General features: G+C 46.9%; 1 pseudogene; it reads left to right on the top strand.

Moving 5' to 3' along the window:
• LOC143398647 (transmembrane protein 132B-like) overlaps positions 1-15,287 on the top strand; it is a 734,105-nt pseudogene that overhangs the window by 148,577 nt on the left and 570,241 nt on the right.

Genomic DNA, 15,287 nt, shown 5'->3' with positions numbered 1-15,287 from the left:
GGTCTCACTAAGTTGCTATGGTTACAGTGTGGAGCCTTTCCTGATTGACCGCTTTCACTTAGTAATATGCATTGAAGTTTTCCACATGTCTTTTCATGACTTGGTGACCCATTAACTCATTTTTCTTTTGCATTGAGTAACATTCCATTTTCTGGATACAACACCACTTATTTACCATCTACTGGAGGACATTTGATTGCTTCCAAACCTTGGAAACTATGGATGGATGATGTTTCTGCAAACAACTGTGTGCAGGTTTTGTGTGGACACAGTGTTCAACCAATGTGAGTAAATACCAACGAGCAAAACAGCTGGTTGTGCGGTCAGAGCATAGTCAGTTGGGTAAGAAGCCGTCAAACTGTCTTCCAAGGTGATTGCACACTAGGCTCTCCCACCAGGAGCTGCTAAGCGTTCCGGACCTCCACCTCCTACCAGCACCTGCTCTTACTGGTGCTGTGGCTCTGGGCTGTTCCAGTTGGTGTGTAGGGCTTCTTGGTGGTGCTGTGGCTTGGGATTCCTATTGCCCTGGGATGTGGAATATCCATTCATGAGCTCACTGGTGATCTGATATACTCCTCATTTTTAAACCAGGCTGTTTCTTTTCTTACTGCTGAGTTTTAAGAATTTTTTGCATATTTGGATAACAAGTCTCTATGAGATATATCTTTTGCAAATACTTCCTGTCAGCCCATGGCCTACATTCTTATTTTATTGGCAGTGTTTTTCAAAGGGCAGGTTTAATTTTAATGAAATTCAGATCACCAGTTTTCTTTTCTTGGTCATTCTTGGGTGTTGAATCTGAAATGTTGTCACCATACACGCAAAGCCATCTAGCTTTTTCTCCTATGTTGCCTTCTAGGAGTTTCAAGTTCACATTTAGGTCTAATCATCTAAGAGTGCGAGGTCTGTGTTTAGATTCTTTTCTGTTTTTTATTTGCATATGGAAGTCTAGATGTGCCCACGCCATTTGGTGAAAAGATGGATCTCTTCTCCCCATTGCGTTGCCTTTGCTTCCTTGTCAAAGATCAATTGATCATATTTACATGAGCCCTCAAAGTTTTTTTTGTTCATAAGTAGTTGGTTTTAGGCATTATGTTATAGTCATGAAAAAAAGACTAATGCACACAATTGGTGGTAGTGGTAGGATACACACCTGGATCCATGTGATATAGGTTCTCCACAGAAGTATTGATTTTTCCTTGAAACTCCTTCACACACCATCCCCACTCATTACTCCTGCTTAATGTTAACTGTTACAAATCACCTCTGCCCCACACACTGTAAAAAGCATTCCCAGCTTTGCTCATCCCACCCCACCCCAAAGAAGGGTGAGGGCTGACCATGATTTGTTGGTGTTTCTTACTTTCTCAGTTCCTTTAGGAATGGATCTAGTTGGTTTGTCCCAGAGCTCAGCACAAGGCGCCACCCAGAGATGGCGATGAGGAGTTATTACTGGAACACATCACCCATTGAGGGTGTCTTCTTCCTTCGGGGTAGGAGGGCTCTGGAGGGGCTGGTGCTTGGTGCTGAGTCCTGCCTCAGGCAGTCTGCGGTGTGACCTTCACGGGGCTTCAAGGGTGCTGTGGTCTCTTTCAAGGGAGCCTCAAGCACATGGGCTCTTCCTCTGCTCCATTGTTCTTGAGGAAATGGAGATGGAGCCTGTGAAGGTAGGCTACGGGTACCTGAGAGGTGAGTATGTTTGCACGGACATGGGGAGAGGGCCCAAGAGCTTCTTAGACCTAAAGCCACTGAACTGTAAATATGGCTGAGCAGGGACAATAGTTAGAAGGAACAAAATCAATAGAAATTCAATGCTTTTTGATTTACTAACCTCCCTTTTTATTTTAAGTAACAACCGTTCCAAACCCTAACTAAAATCCCCTCTATTTCTTCTACAAAATTAAATAAAACCCAGTCTAGACTGTAACGTAGAAAGCACGGCCCTAAAGCGAGATCAGGAACACCGTTATCTGCCTCTGAAAACTCGTCTGCTTCCCACCTGATGGAAAGCAAGCAGGCTTTCAAAGCCACGGGGCGGTGAGTCTCTGGAGATGTTAGAATTTCCACTTTGAAAGGATGTTTCCTCCAACTTCTATCATGAAGCAGTGAAATCGTCACTGTCTCTAACCACCATGAGGGAGACCTTCCCCCATCCATGAGAAACGGGGGAGCAGCAAGTTAGGCTCCTCTGGAGGAACTGGAGCTGGGAGAACCTCCAGCTGGTGTGAGATGGTGCACAGGTGAGGGGCAGAGATGGGGTGGTGAGGTGACAGGAGAGCCCCCAGCCCACCTCTCCCACACCAGCGCTCTCCCCACAGCCCCTGGTGGGCTTCCTGCAGGGGCAGCTCACAGTGGGACACCAGAAAACAGTCTGCCTTTAAATATGGGAATCATTCCCAAAATGTCTTCCTGGGCAGCTGGTGAGGCACAAAATAAACACAGGCCTATTTGCAAGTAAGCAGGAATTAGCATAATCAGCAGCTGCAGCATCACCCAGGACACAGAGCTCCAGAGAACCTCCTTCCTTCTGAAGCAGAGTCAGCATGGGACCTGCGTGGCATAATGAGTTACTTGCCCCCCGCGAGTGTCCTGCAGACCCCACTGGCTCCTGGTCTGTGCATCCTCCAATGCCTTCCAATTCAAACAGAAAATAGCTAAAGGACATAGTGCAGCATGCCAGGGGTTAAAATCAAGTTTCCCTTGTGCATAATGAATTTTTTTAAGAGTGTTTTTATTTTCTACTGTCCAAAATGTAATAGGTAATTTTTAGTCATCTATGAAAAAAGATTTGTTAAAAACCTCCTCTATTTTGTCAACCAGGAGAAAAATGTAAGAGCAAACAAAGGGGCACCTGGGAAACGAGAGCTTTAGGTTTTCCTCTGGGGAAGGCCAGCCAGTGAGTCACACAGACCACGTTTCCAAGCCCGGGAAAGGCAGTCTGGGTGCCCAATATTTAGAACTGGACATCAAGCTGGGTGACCTCGAGAGTTTTCTGTGCAGTCCCAACCTCCACCTCTTGGTGCTGGAATAGCTGAAAATGAGATTATTTGCACACTCAAGACAAATATGTACTCACCTCAGCAGAGGAGGGAGCAATGCTTAAAGTAGCTTTTTATTGATCAAAACCTGTGATAGCAAATGGCTGCGGAGGGCAGACAGGGCTGTAATCAATCAGTGAGCTGTTTCTCTCTCTCTCTCTGCCCTCAGCCCCCATCTCCTTCAAACTTCATTTCTTAACCTACGGACTGGTAAATAACTTTTGGCTGCAAATTTCTGAGTTTGGAAGCTTGTCATGAAGGTGCTTTATTCACAACAAACTTGCAAAATCCAATTACTGTATCAGATTCCATCAAAATAAAGGAGCTTTCCTAAAAGTCTCTCTCGGCTCATTTTCACTGGAACCGTGCTCTGATCTCCCTGGCCGCGTTCCACAGGCCGCTGCTGCTGGGCTTTGCCTTGCTGTGCTTCACCAGCTTTGAGAGTTGCCAGGCACCATCAGGGCCCTGACCTCTACCTGTGTTCCCCCTGAGTCTGCAGAGGTGGCCTGCCCCTGTCCATTCTCGCCTGCTTTAGGAATGGAAAGTAGGTCAAACTTAAAAATAAACACAAGCAAGTGGCCCCGTCCCAGGAAAGGCTGGCTGTGCAGAGCAGGCCTGGGTGCAGCTCCCGAGCAGAGGGCGGGCAAAGCCGATAATTGGTGGTAAGTGGTAGTGTCGCCTGCCCACTGGCTTGATTTCCAGGGTCATTGTTCTTTACAGATGCAGGAGGAGAAAAAGGAAAAAAAAAAAGGAAAAGCTTTGAAATTGTTTATTATTCTTTTTTCCAAGGGAAAATTTATCAGCCCGTGTGCACGTTCAGGGCTTCAGGCTTGACTAGTTTTTGGAGCTCCAATCATATAAATAGGATTCTGTCACCTGCTGGGGCCTCCCCCTCCTCTTATTGCCCAAGTTTATTTCCCATAGAAGATTTGGAAAATACAGACACCTACAAAGAGGAGAGAAAATGGATACATCACTTCACAGTCGGAAGAAACCGAGGTTAAAATTTTGGTATGTTTCTTTTTGGTCATTTGTTCTTAGCAAAAAAAAAAAAAAAATGCATTTAGCACTGTGGGGACCACTGGCCTTCTAAGTTGGCCTGTAAGAACCTTACTCCTTGGTAGATATGGTCATCTTGCATGTGAGTGAGACCTACAGTTATGTTTATGTATGTGACAAAGGTCAAGGAATTTTGCAGGCATAATTAAAGTCTCTAATCAATTGACTTTGAGGGAATCAAATGAGAGGCATCCATGGAGGGCCTGCCCTAATCAGGTGAGCCCTTACAAGGAGACTAAGGACTTTCCTGTGCTCAGAGGCTGTATATAGCAATGGACATTTCCTTGCTGGCCTTAAAGGAACAACTCAGCATGAGTTCTTCAGCCACAAGAAAGGGATTCTGCCTAGTCATGACCTTGGAAGAGCTCCAGTTTTAAATAAGACTCCAGACCTGGCTGATACCTATTGTCATCTTTGAGACCCTGAGCAGAGGGCCAAGTTATTCTATGCCTGTGTGAGAGAATGAACTTGTGTCAGAAATGATTATTTCTGATGCAGCCTAAAAGACTAATGCAGAGATGTGCTGTGAAGGAATCATGTATACAGTGACATGGGACCCTCTTGTCACCTAGTTAATGGGTGGCAACAGCATGAGATGTTGGCTTTTAATCCCAGGGTCATAGTCCAAGTGCTGATGGGATTCAGACAGGTAAAGTAAATTTATAAAAATAACAGACATGATGGAATGAATGACGGGGGCGTCCCGGAGACCTGGAAAGTGATGGCCAGTCTAAAGGGGACAATATACCAGCTGTAACCAGGTTTCTGGTTTTACTAATTATGATGACTATTTCTTTTTGTTGATTTTTATTATCATTACTATTATTATTGTTTGATTCTGGAATAGAGAATTCCAGATATCCCCTGCTTTTTGAAGAGAAGCCCTCATTCTGAAATTTTATGTGTGAAATAATTTTTGTTAAATATTGGAACCTAATTTAGATTTTATTTACCTCACTGGGTGAGCCCAGAGGAAACTGTTGGTCTTTTTATTTTGTTTTGTTTTTGTGGTGCTGGGGATTGAACCCCTAGCCTTGTGCATGCAAGGCAAGCGCTCTACCAACTAAGCCATATCCCCAACTGACTGTTGGCTTTTGATATTTACCTCACAGGTTTCTCATTTGCAAGTTATGATGGAACCCACCCCGTGTTGTTAGATGCAGATTGCCCAGCATTTCATTATCATAAACAGTGGATGAGTGAACATATTTGAACTAAAACATTGTTTGCAATCCATGATCAATTCCATAGCGTACAGGTTGAGATGTAAAAAAGATGGGTCAAGGTTGAAATGCCAGTTTTTAACATTCTTAACGTACAATACTGTGAACATGGCCTTGCAAATGGCTGTAACACTTCCTGACATCAAGCATAATTTTCTGTCTTTTCGTAACTGTTTCAATATTAGATAATATTAGACATTAGCTGTATACCTACAGACGTACATATTTAAACATTTTTGTCCATGTAGTTGATACCTTGCTGAGTACACTTGGCCCTCTGTATCCATGAATTCTTATCTGAGAATTCAATTGACCTTGGATTGCAAGTATTTCTAAAAACTCCAACTGTGCTGAGCATGTACATTCCTCCCGCTGTTCTCTAAACAATAGCCATTTACATAGCATTTGTGTTGTATCAGGCATGAGGTGTGATCTAGAGATTATTTGGGGGAATAGGACGTGCACAGGTTCTAGGCAAATGCCACACTACTTCATATACGGGACTTGAGCGCCCTTGATTTTGGTGTCTGCAGGTCCCCGAGGAGACAGAGGAAGGACTACACTGTACAAGCACTTGTTACTCGTGAAGTTGAGTCTTTTTTGCTTAATATTGCTTATTGGTATTTGTTCTTTGATGAATCATTTTTTCATAATCTTTTTTAATTTTTCTTTTGATTTTTGGGGATCTTTATATGTTAGAAAACTCACATGGAGTCCCAGCTCTATATCATATTGAAGATGTGGACATTTCAATCTTGGTATAGAGTAATACATCACCACAGGGCATTATATATCTTAGGTGATGTTCTAAATTGACATATTCCCAGATTTGAAGCTCAATATTCTTAGCTCAAGTGCCTCGATGACAACTGTCATCCTTCTGGGGTCAGTCTTGTGCTCAGGTACATGCTCAGGTCTTGCAAATCGGAACCGAGTGGCATATCTGGTTTCAGTAAAAAGAGGAACCCAGAATAGAAACATAGACATGTGAAGATCTGGGGAAAGAAATGCTAAGAATGAGCCTTTCCCTCTGCTTAGGATTTAGACAGGGGTCAAGAACACCTCACCTGGTACCAGGAAAGGCCAGGTCACCTACACAATCTGAAATGTTCCAGTGTCCATCAGAGTGCCGAGGTTTGGAGGCTACCAAACCTCCTAGGAAAGGATGGGAACCTTCACAGAGAGACAGGATGACCAGATTCTTTCACCTGTGTCAGAATGTGGGATGAAGAGGTGGCTGTCCTGCAGGTGGCCAGGAGTGGCCAGTGAAGATGTTCAGGAGTGGCTAAAGACCATGCGTGAATGGGCAGGACAGTCTAGAGAAGCTGTGGGGCCCAGACACAAGGGGGTTCAGATAACATGGAAGTCCTTCCCTGGACCTTGGACAGGTGCTGGGGGAAAGACTGAAGCCAGGGCAGCTCTCGCTAGGGTGGCCTGGCATACACATGGGGACTTGTGGTTTCTTGGGGTGGGACACTGTGCTCTCCCTGTTTCCCAGAAGTTCTTCCTACTAACCCAAAGCAGGACATCACCGGGGGCATGGAAACAAGCCCTCCACCCCCAGGACACGGACACCCATTGCCCCTGCAGGAGGAGCAGAGGCACAACCTTCCGACCTTTCTAAGAGGGGGGTGGTATCTCTTGGATTCCCAGGACACAGATTATGATTCTCTGCTGCTGGTTGGGGCACAGAATAAAAAATTCCCCAGGAGATCCAGGAAATCCCATGGGCAAGACTCCACGTACACGAGGCAGAGACTGGACACAACACAGGAGAAAGGAGCTCTGAAGCTCCCCACCCGAATCCCAGGTCCCCAGACCCTGCCTAGGGCTGAGGCTGAATTAGGACGACAGAGAGACACCCACATCCCAGTAAAGAGTCCATGAGAAGTGACAACTTTTATACATAGATATTAAAAATGAAATAAACATACAACGAAATATCATCACTCACCACAGTGAGAGGCTAATTATAAATGTGGCAATAATGGTTGCACGGATAGATGGAAGTCATACCCCAAATAATCCAATATTATTCTCCAATTCCATTTATTTTAGTTTTCTTGAAATAGAAGACCAATTTATTGTGTCAGAAAGAAAATAGTAGCGGCTCGGGGCCAGGAGCAGCTGGAGGGACAGGCAGAGAGGGGCGGGAAGCTTTGGGGAGATGAAAGGGTTGTGTATCTTAATTGTGGTGGTTTCTTCTGTGCCTAGGGTCTTAGGCTTTGCGTAGATGTAGTTGGTGTGCTTTTTAAAGACATAAATCATACCTTATTAGAATCGATCAAAACAATGAGGTTGGTTTGCCATAGAAGACGCCTCTCCCAAAACTGGACGGAGAGGAGCATCAAATGCTCGGGCAGATGGTTCTAGTGATGCGGAAAACCACATTTGGTTCTGACTCCATCTCTGTCATTTCCTCCAAGGGTGCCATGTGCATACCACGTCCGTGCTCTGCCTCTGTTTCCATGGTTGCACAGTGGGAATCCTGGGAAGACCAAGGACATGCAGTTGACCGAGAGGCCAGTCATTCTGCCCTGCAGAGGTTCCAGAGAGCAGCGTCAAGGGGGACAGACAGCTCTGCTTAGTCAGAGCATAAGGTCCAGCAGTGGACAGCCCAGCTAATCACCAGGAAAGGCCCTACTGATGTATGAGCAGTTCCAGGGACTACCGCCGGGGTGACGCTGCAGACGGGTGTTTAGGAACGTCGGCTCTGAACATGAGTTTGAACAGAGACCTGAATGGCGGGAGAATCAGACGTGCACAGAGCAGAAGTGGAGGTTCCCAGGCCAGGGAGAGAGTGTCTGCAAAGATGTAAGGCAGAGAAGGAGGTGGTGCGCTGGGGGAGGGGCAGGTTGGTAGCTGGGGTGCCGCAGGCCAAGGGAAGAGGGAGGTTAGACATGGAAGGCTGGCCAGGCCCAGGGACTTGTGAGCACAGGTACACTCAGCGATGCAGACAGGTTTGTTCCAACAGTCATGCCAAGAATCTGGATGGCGAGCTGGTAGCCCTGACCAGAAGTCAAAGCCGTCAGAGGCCATCACTGGTGTCACTGCCCTCCCACATCCTTGGTGTTATGGTTTGGATGTGAGGTGTCCCCCAAGAGCTCACGTGTGAGACAATGCAAGATGGTTCAAGGGGGAAATGACTTGGTTGTCAGAGTCTTAACCCAATCAGTGAATTAACCCCCTGATAGGGATTAATTGAGTGGTAACTGAAGTGGTGGGGTGTGGCTGAGGTGTGGGCATTAGGGTGGGGTCTCTCTCTCTACTTCCTGGTCACCTAAACATGACCTGCTGTCCCTCAGCCACCCTCTCCCACCATGATGTTCAGCCTCACCTCGAGCCCTGAGGATGGAGCTGGCCTTCTCTGAGCTAAGACCTCTGAAACTGAGCCCTGAAATCAACCCTTCCTCCTCTATAATTGTGCTGGTTGGGTCCTTTGTCACAGCAGCAACAAAGCTGACTGAAACACTTGGCTAAGCTCTCGTGCCCCTGGGCCAAGGTCCTTTTTTTATTGAGTTGCTCTCTCCTGTGGGAGTGTGGTACAGCTGGGCCCTTTCAAGGATATTTACTGATGGTCAAGGGCCACTGCTGCCCACCCGGTGTGCAGAATTGGTGGCAGAGGAATGAGATGTGGGCCTACATCCTGAGAAAACTCTGGTGCCCGGGTCTTCTGAGCTCCCACCAGAACCGCCCATCAAGCTCTGCAGACAACAGGCTGAGGCTCCCCAGCCTGCAGCCCCTGGCTCTCCAACTCCTCCCCCAAAACAGCTCCAAAGGCTTCTGAACCACAGGGTCAGGTTAGTCACCGCAGCGATCCCACTTCTTGTACCAATTTCTGTGTTAAGTTTTTGTGGCTTTGACCAAAATCCCTGACCAGAACAATTCAGAGGAGAAAACTTTTATCTTGGGTTTACTGTTATAGAGGTTAAGTCCACAAGGTCAGCTGGCTGCATTGCTCCAGGCCCCGAGTGGGTGGAGCCTCGTGGAAGAGGGTGGGGCAGAGGAACACTGATGACTCATGGCATCCAGGAAAGAGAGAAAAGGAGAGGGAGGAGTACAATCTCCAGGGGTATGCCCCCAGTGACCCGCTTCCTCTGGTCCCATGGTACCTGTCTACAGTTACAACCCAGTTAGCCCATTCAAATTATTAAACCCTCAAATGGCTTTAACCACTGATTAGCTTACAGCTCTCAGAATTTAATTATTCACCTCTTACATGAACGCAGGAACTTTTAGGGGACACCTTATATCCAAAACATGACAGTGCTTATTTAAGCTGTGACAGTGGTTTAAATCTGAGCCAGAACACTGGGTGCTGTTTTTCAAGGAGATTTACACTCATCCCTTAGAGTTTTTGGTTGCTTAGCATTTATTCTACCTTTTCCTCACTTTTTCTTTGAGGAAACCTCAACTCTATCATCTATAGTTTTGGGGTTCACATTGATGTCAATCCACACCATCATACTGGCCTGGATGATGAAGTATCCTTTGCCTGATGGGTATGTGACCAAACACAAGTCACTGAGAGCCATCCTAGGATTTTGCCTGGAGCCACTGGAAAACAGTGTCTCTTCTGAGTGTGCGCACTGTGAGGTCTGAGCAGATATTACCCACATGCCGCATGATATGACTGGAGAAGCTGGGGGGACAAATTTGCCATGACATATGGAGAGTCCACCTATAAATTTATAAATCCAACACAGAAACAAGGACTTTTGTGGCCTTAGATTGGACGCCTAGGGCAAGATACACCTAAAACCAATAATTTGAATTTTTACCTTCAGGATCCAATAAATTCCACCTCCTTCAGTGACTGAGTGGAGTTTCCCACACTTGCAACCCTTCTTCCTTTCTTCAGTTAGCAAGCACCAAGTTCCGTCATGGCAGCTGGGCCCTGCCTTCTCGCTGAGGAGATGGGTGCTTCTGGTCACTCTCTGGATGTTAGGAGGAGGCAGCCACCAGCTTTTGGGTTGAGCCATAATCAAGGCAGTGTCCCTCAAACTGCTGTCATCTCGTGGTCTGCTGCCAGCCAGTGTCTTTGCATTGCTCAGCTGCCTGCCTCCTCCTCCCTCCCTTCTTCCCTCCCTTTCTCTTCCCCTTTCTCTCTCATCTCCCACCCCATCTCTCTCTTTTCTCACTCTGTCCTTTCTTGTCTGTCAATCTCTCTCTTACTCATTCTTATTCTTTCAAAATTGGCAAAGGAGAAGAAGGGAGGTTTGATTTTTAATGCTTTCAGTGCACCCGGGGTTCTCATTACGATGTTTTGCTTTTCCTTTCCCATCAAAAATTTTTTAAAAATCCTGAATTAGATATCCCCAAGACTTCTCAAGAAAGGAGGTACTTTCTAGTGAGTCTGCGGCCCTGGTCCTCCAGGGGATCCCCTTTTCCGGCACCTGCGAGGAGCTCAGATGCAAAGCCTCACTTAGCCGGTGAGTGACGGTCCAGCTCCTGTCCTCTCCTTAAGTGCCTCCCTTTCTTGCAGGGCACAGTGCCCTCTGCCACTTTTCTCCAGCTTCTTCTCCATAGGGGGTCGTCTGGCAATGTGGAAATAAGTGGATCATTTTAATTTATCTTTGAGGACTCTGGCCAGCCTTTGGTCACCTAGAAGTACTTAGGGGGCCTGGCTGATGTTTTATGTACTTTAGGAAATGTCTTTTGATTCTCTAAGTGGTAAAGTCTCCCTCTAGAATTTCTTTGGAGTTTTGTTCCATGTTCCCATTGGATTTCAGATGGTATTTTGGATTCTGCTGAAGTTTTTGAATTTCATTTTCTGATTGTACATTTTCAGATGGCAGAGACATGGGCTCAATTTGGAAATTTTAATTTGAACTCACATTGCTTTGATGAAGTGTTTATCCTCAGATGTCTTCTTGTGCATCTCCTGTCCTCCTCCTCCTGGGGTATTTACAAAAGTGGGCAGCTTAGCAGCAGCATTCGGTGTTTGCAAAATGCTTTATGCTCTCGGTTTGGTGTTCCTACCTTGCGACTCACTCTGTACTCATTTCCCAGTAACCACCTGCCCCCCCCACCCTCTGGAGGGACAGTGTGACACCTGTTATTTTCTGCACATTTCCACCAGAGGATTGAATGAACTCACCTTCATCATCTAGGACATGAACTGAGCCTTTGTTGGAGACACCAAGGATGGTTCATTCAAGTTTCTCTCTCTTTCCTTCCACCCTTCAGCTTCTAGGGAGAGCAGATTTGGTCAGACCTTCCCTGGATATCAGCATTCTCATCCATATTATGCATTAGCTTCGCTGAGTTTCTCTTTCTTCTTCTGGAGAGGATTTTAAGCATTTTCGCTTAAGTGTTTGGTGTCTGAGGGCTTTGAACTTGTCTTCTGGTTTTCACATTCATCTTTAAAGGTGAGCCGACACCACGTTCCAAAAGAAAGCTCAGACCCTCTTTCTGGTTGTGCTTTGAGATGGCCTCTTGTAGCCTCACATAAAGAGGTGGGCCTGGCCAGATGTTAACTCCTGCTGCTAAACTTACAGTGTAGGACACGTTCAAAGAGCCAGCTTCCGTGGATGCCTGTGGGCTTTGAGCATCAGGCTGAGCTTGCCATGAGTTTGATCATTTTATTTTACTCAAGTAGAAAACCTCTGGCCAGTGGTCTTCCTGGCCTCTGCTGGGTGGACCATATACTGACCAAGTCATTGCTTGCCTTTCTCTCCCAGGACACCAGAGTGACCTGGGCCTTGGCTGCTGTCTCCAAGCAAGGTCACCAAAGACCTGCTCAATTTCTCAGGACAGTTTGGGAGGGATGGGTTTGAACTGAGGGACCCTGCAGCTTGGCCTCTGGCTGTGGGTTGCTTGCTGGGACCTCCACAGGACACCGCTACCTAGCGGAGGGTTCTGCCTGGAACCAAAGAAGCACCTGGCAGCCAGGGGTGGGTGTCGCTGCAGGTGGAAGAAGCCTGGCCAGGTGAGCAGGTGCTGCCCTACCGCAGTCCGGCTGCAGCAGAATATCCAGGGGGGTGACGAATGACTTGTGTACGTTGATGCAGCAGGAATGGAAGCCGTTTATTGTAGGACAACCGAGGTATTTATACATTTTTCACAGCTTATCTAATTAGCATAAAATAGATACAGCAGTTAACCAATAAGGAATCTCCACACTTAATGGCTTGCTTTTGTTACTTCACAAACCACTCCCTCTGGCATTTAGCCAGGCGCTATCCAGACTTGTTTACAGACCTTAACATTTCCCCCTTTTGTTTAATTTAAATAAGGACCATAGTGTTTTTTACAAAAACACCATAAATAACCTGCTAGAAACAGAAAGGGAGGATACAAAATGTTACAATACCAAGCCAACTGATGGCTCCATGCAAGAAGCCCTTGGAAAAATTATACCAGCAATGACACCATTAGCAAAGATATCGAGTTACAATTTGTTGTAGAATACAGTTTGTTGTCTCAGTCCAGATAAAGCAATGTCTCAATAGATTAACTCACAGTCCAGGTAAATCACAGTCCAGGTAAGTTCTGCAGGCAGCTAGCTTAAATCACAGTCCAGGTAAATTCTGCAGGCAGCTAGCTTAAGTTGTAGCAGCAGAAACAGCAACAGCTCCGAAGTCTCCTCGGGGTCTCAGCCGAAGTTTCCTCCAGTTCTCAGCAACACTGTAAATTCTTTCACCTTTGTTTTCACCGGCACTGGGACGAAGGCAGGAACTCCGGATGGCTAAAGAAAATCCTGTAGCATTTCACTAAGAAAACAACCTTATGAACAATTTAGTACATTATTTCAAGGTTTTTTTACATTTGAAATAACCCTTAATAGTACTCATTACTCATCAGCCTCCAGGTGTGGGAGAACCATTGTAGTTACTGACATTGGAAATGATCAAACTTCAGGGACGCCAGTAGCGTCTTCTGCCAGCTGTAGCATCCCGGGCAGCCCCAGATGGCCCTGGGGAGAGTCCCAGACTCAAACTGCTTCCGGGCACAGGGAGCAAGAGCCTGCGAGACTGTGTCTCCAGGTCAGGTCTAGATTTGGGCTCGCAGTGGCGTTCTGCTCCCCCAGGCAGGGGGGCGGGGAAGAGCCCGAAACTGCCGCTTGGAAGATTCTTGCTGCGCCATGATCGGCTTGGGCAGGTGGCAGCCGCCTTGTCATTTCACGCACCCTTCGGTATCGAAAAGTATTCAGTAATAGCCTTTTGCTGCAACTTTTTTCCTGATAATCCTTTTTCTTCTGAACTTTCTTTTTCTTTCTGACTAGAGTTTCTGGGCTTTTATCAACACATGCCCTAACTATTCTTGGTTCCATTGGGGTGCCTTTTTCCCTTATCAATTTACTTCTCACCCCTTTCATATTTTCATCACAAAGACAATACAACATTTCAAGACAAAACAAGACACAAACATACTGTATCAATCTCCATTTTCTCGAAATGGCCATTTTTCCTCTCGCCCTATCTGCCTAGGGACGAGCAGATTGCTCCCGTCCTATCTATGGACGGGCAGCTTTTTTCGTCACTTACCCCCAGTGTCCCGGGGCTCCCCGTACGGGCCACCAATTGCCGCAGTCTGGCTGGGCACAAATCACGAGCCACTGAAGCAGGAACAAACTTTATTTTTTAACTGCAAGAGAAAACCTCACACAAGCTCCTGGGGAATTCTCCCGAATGCCACGAGGCTGGTGCAGGAACCCCCAGCCGGAAATATCTCCCCCGGAAATATCTCCTCCTGCACTTCCCCAACCAATGGGAACTCTCGGGGAATCCCCGGAAATCCCACAAGAACTTCAAAATAGTGCGAGAACTCAAAAGTAGCGGCAGAGGCGGATAGTAATGCCTCGCCTGTCAATCAATACTGTTGGCAAAAAGCCAGGGGCCATACAGACTCCGCTGTGGCTCTCAGCACTGCCCGGCCTTCTGTGGTCAAGGTGGACGTAGATGATGGGTACATGCAGCACATGGAGAGGAATGGGTGAGGACACTGAAGTCAGGGGTGGCTGGTCAGGAATCCAACTGACAGTTTCCCCCTGGCAAGTCAAGAGGAACCAAGCCAGTCCTTCCCCGCTGCCTGTCCTCAGTTCTGACTTGGCCAAGCCCAGGTGGGTGCTCTGCAGGAGGGGGCACATGCCTGCAGCAGGGGGGACTTTGCCCTCCTCTCCTGGCCCAGATTCTCATTCTTGCCTACAAAGGCTGTGTAAGTAAGTGTTCCTCCCCCAAGAGCCTCCCCTGGTTTTATTAGGGAGGAAGGATGGGGGGGGGGGAAGTCTGGTCACAGTCAAGGATTTTTACCAAGCGTGTTTGTTTTTTTTTTTGTTGATAACTGTTTTCCCACCCAACCTACACCCATGCACCATGCGACCTACATCCAGGCACCCCCTATCCTGGTCAAGATGGGGAAAATTCCAGAAGTGCATCCCTGAGCGGGGCACTCACATGCTTGGTGTGGGTCTGTGCCTTTACCTCTGGCTTCAGAGGCTCATCCCACTCAACCCTCTGGGGACAACAGTAGAACCCAGCTCTAGGGCCACAGAGATTTTTCTCCAGCAGAACTCCCCAAGCATGTGAACAACACGTCACAGGCCAAGAGCTCCTCCCAAGGTCATCTGGACCCTGGGATCCTTTTCTATCTCCCAAGCCACTGGGCTCCTGGACAACTATCTCAATCATCTCTTACCAAGGGAGTTGAGGATCAAGAAAATTCAAGAGCGCCATAGTCACTTAGCAACGACCACAAGGGAAGAGTAGGGGCTCACATGGTCAGATCTTGTCCAACTACTTGCTTTTTCAAGATTGCATGGCATTGTACATGGGCACGCACATAATATAGCTTATGGAAATCCATCTGAAGTATGGTGAAGAATCCAGCTTTGATAGATGGAGGGAAGCATCTTTCATAAATCAAAGATCTACTAAAAGAAACAGACATCAATTTTGATGGCACCTGCTCGGTGTCAACAGATGAGGCTGTGGTGTGCAGGGTGAGGGCGTTAGCATTCTTCTTG

This window comes from Callospermophilus lateralis, chromosome 1 (assembly GCF_048772815.1).
Source record: "Callospermophilus lateralis isolate mCalLat2 chromosome 1, mCalLat2.hap1, whole genome shotgun sequence".
NCBI classification, from domain to species: domain Eukaryota; kingdom Metazoa; phylum Chordata; class Mammalia; order Rodentia; family Sciuridae; genus Callospermophilus; species Callospermophilus lateralis.
This window is presented reverse-complemented; position numbering and strand designations above follow the sequence as displayed.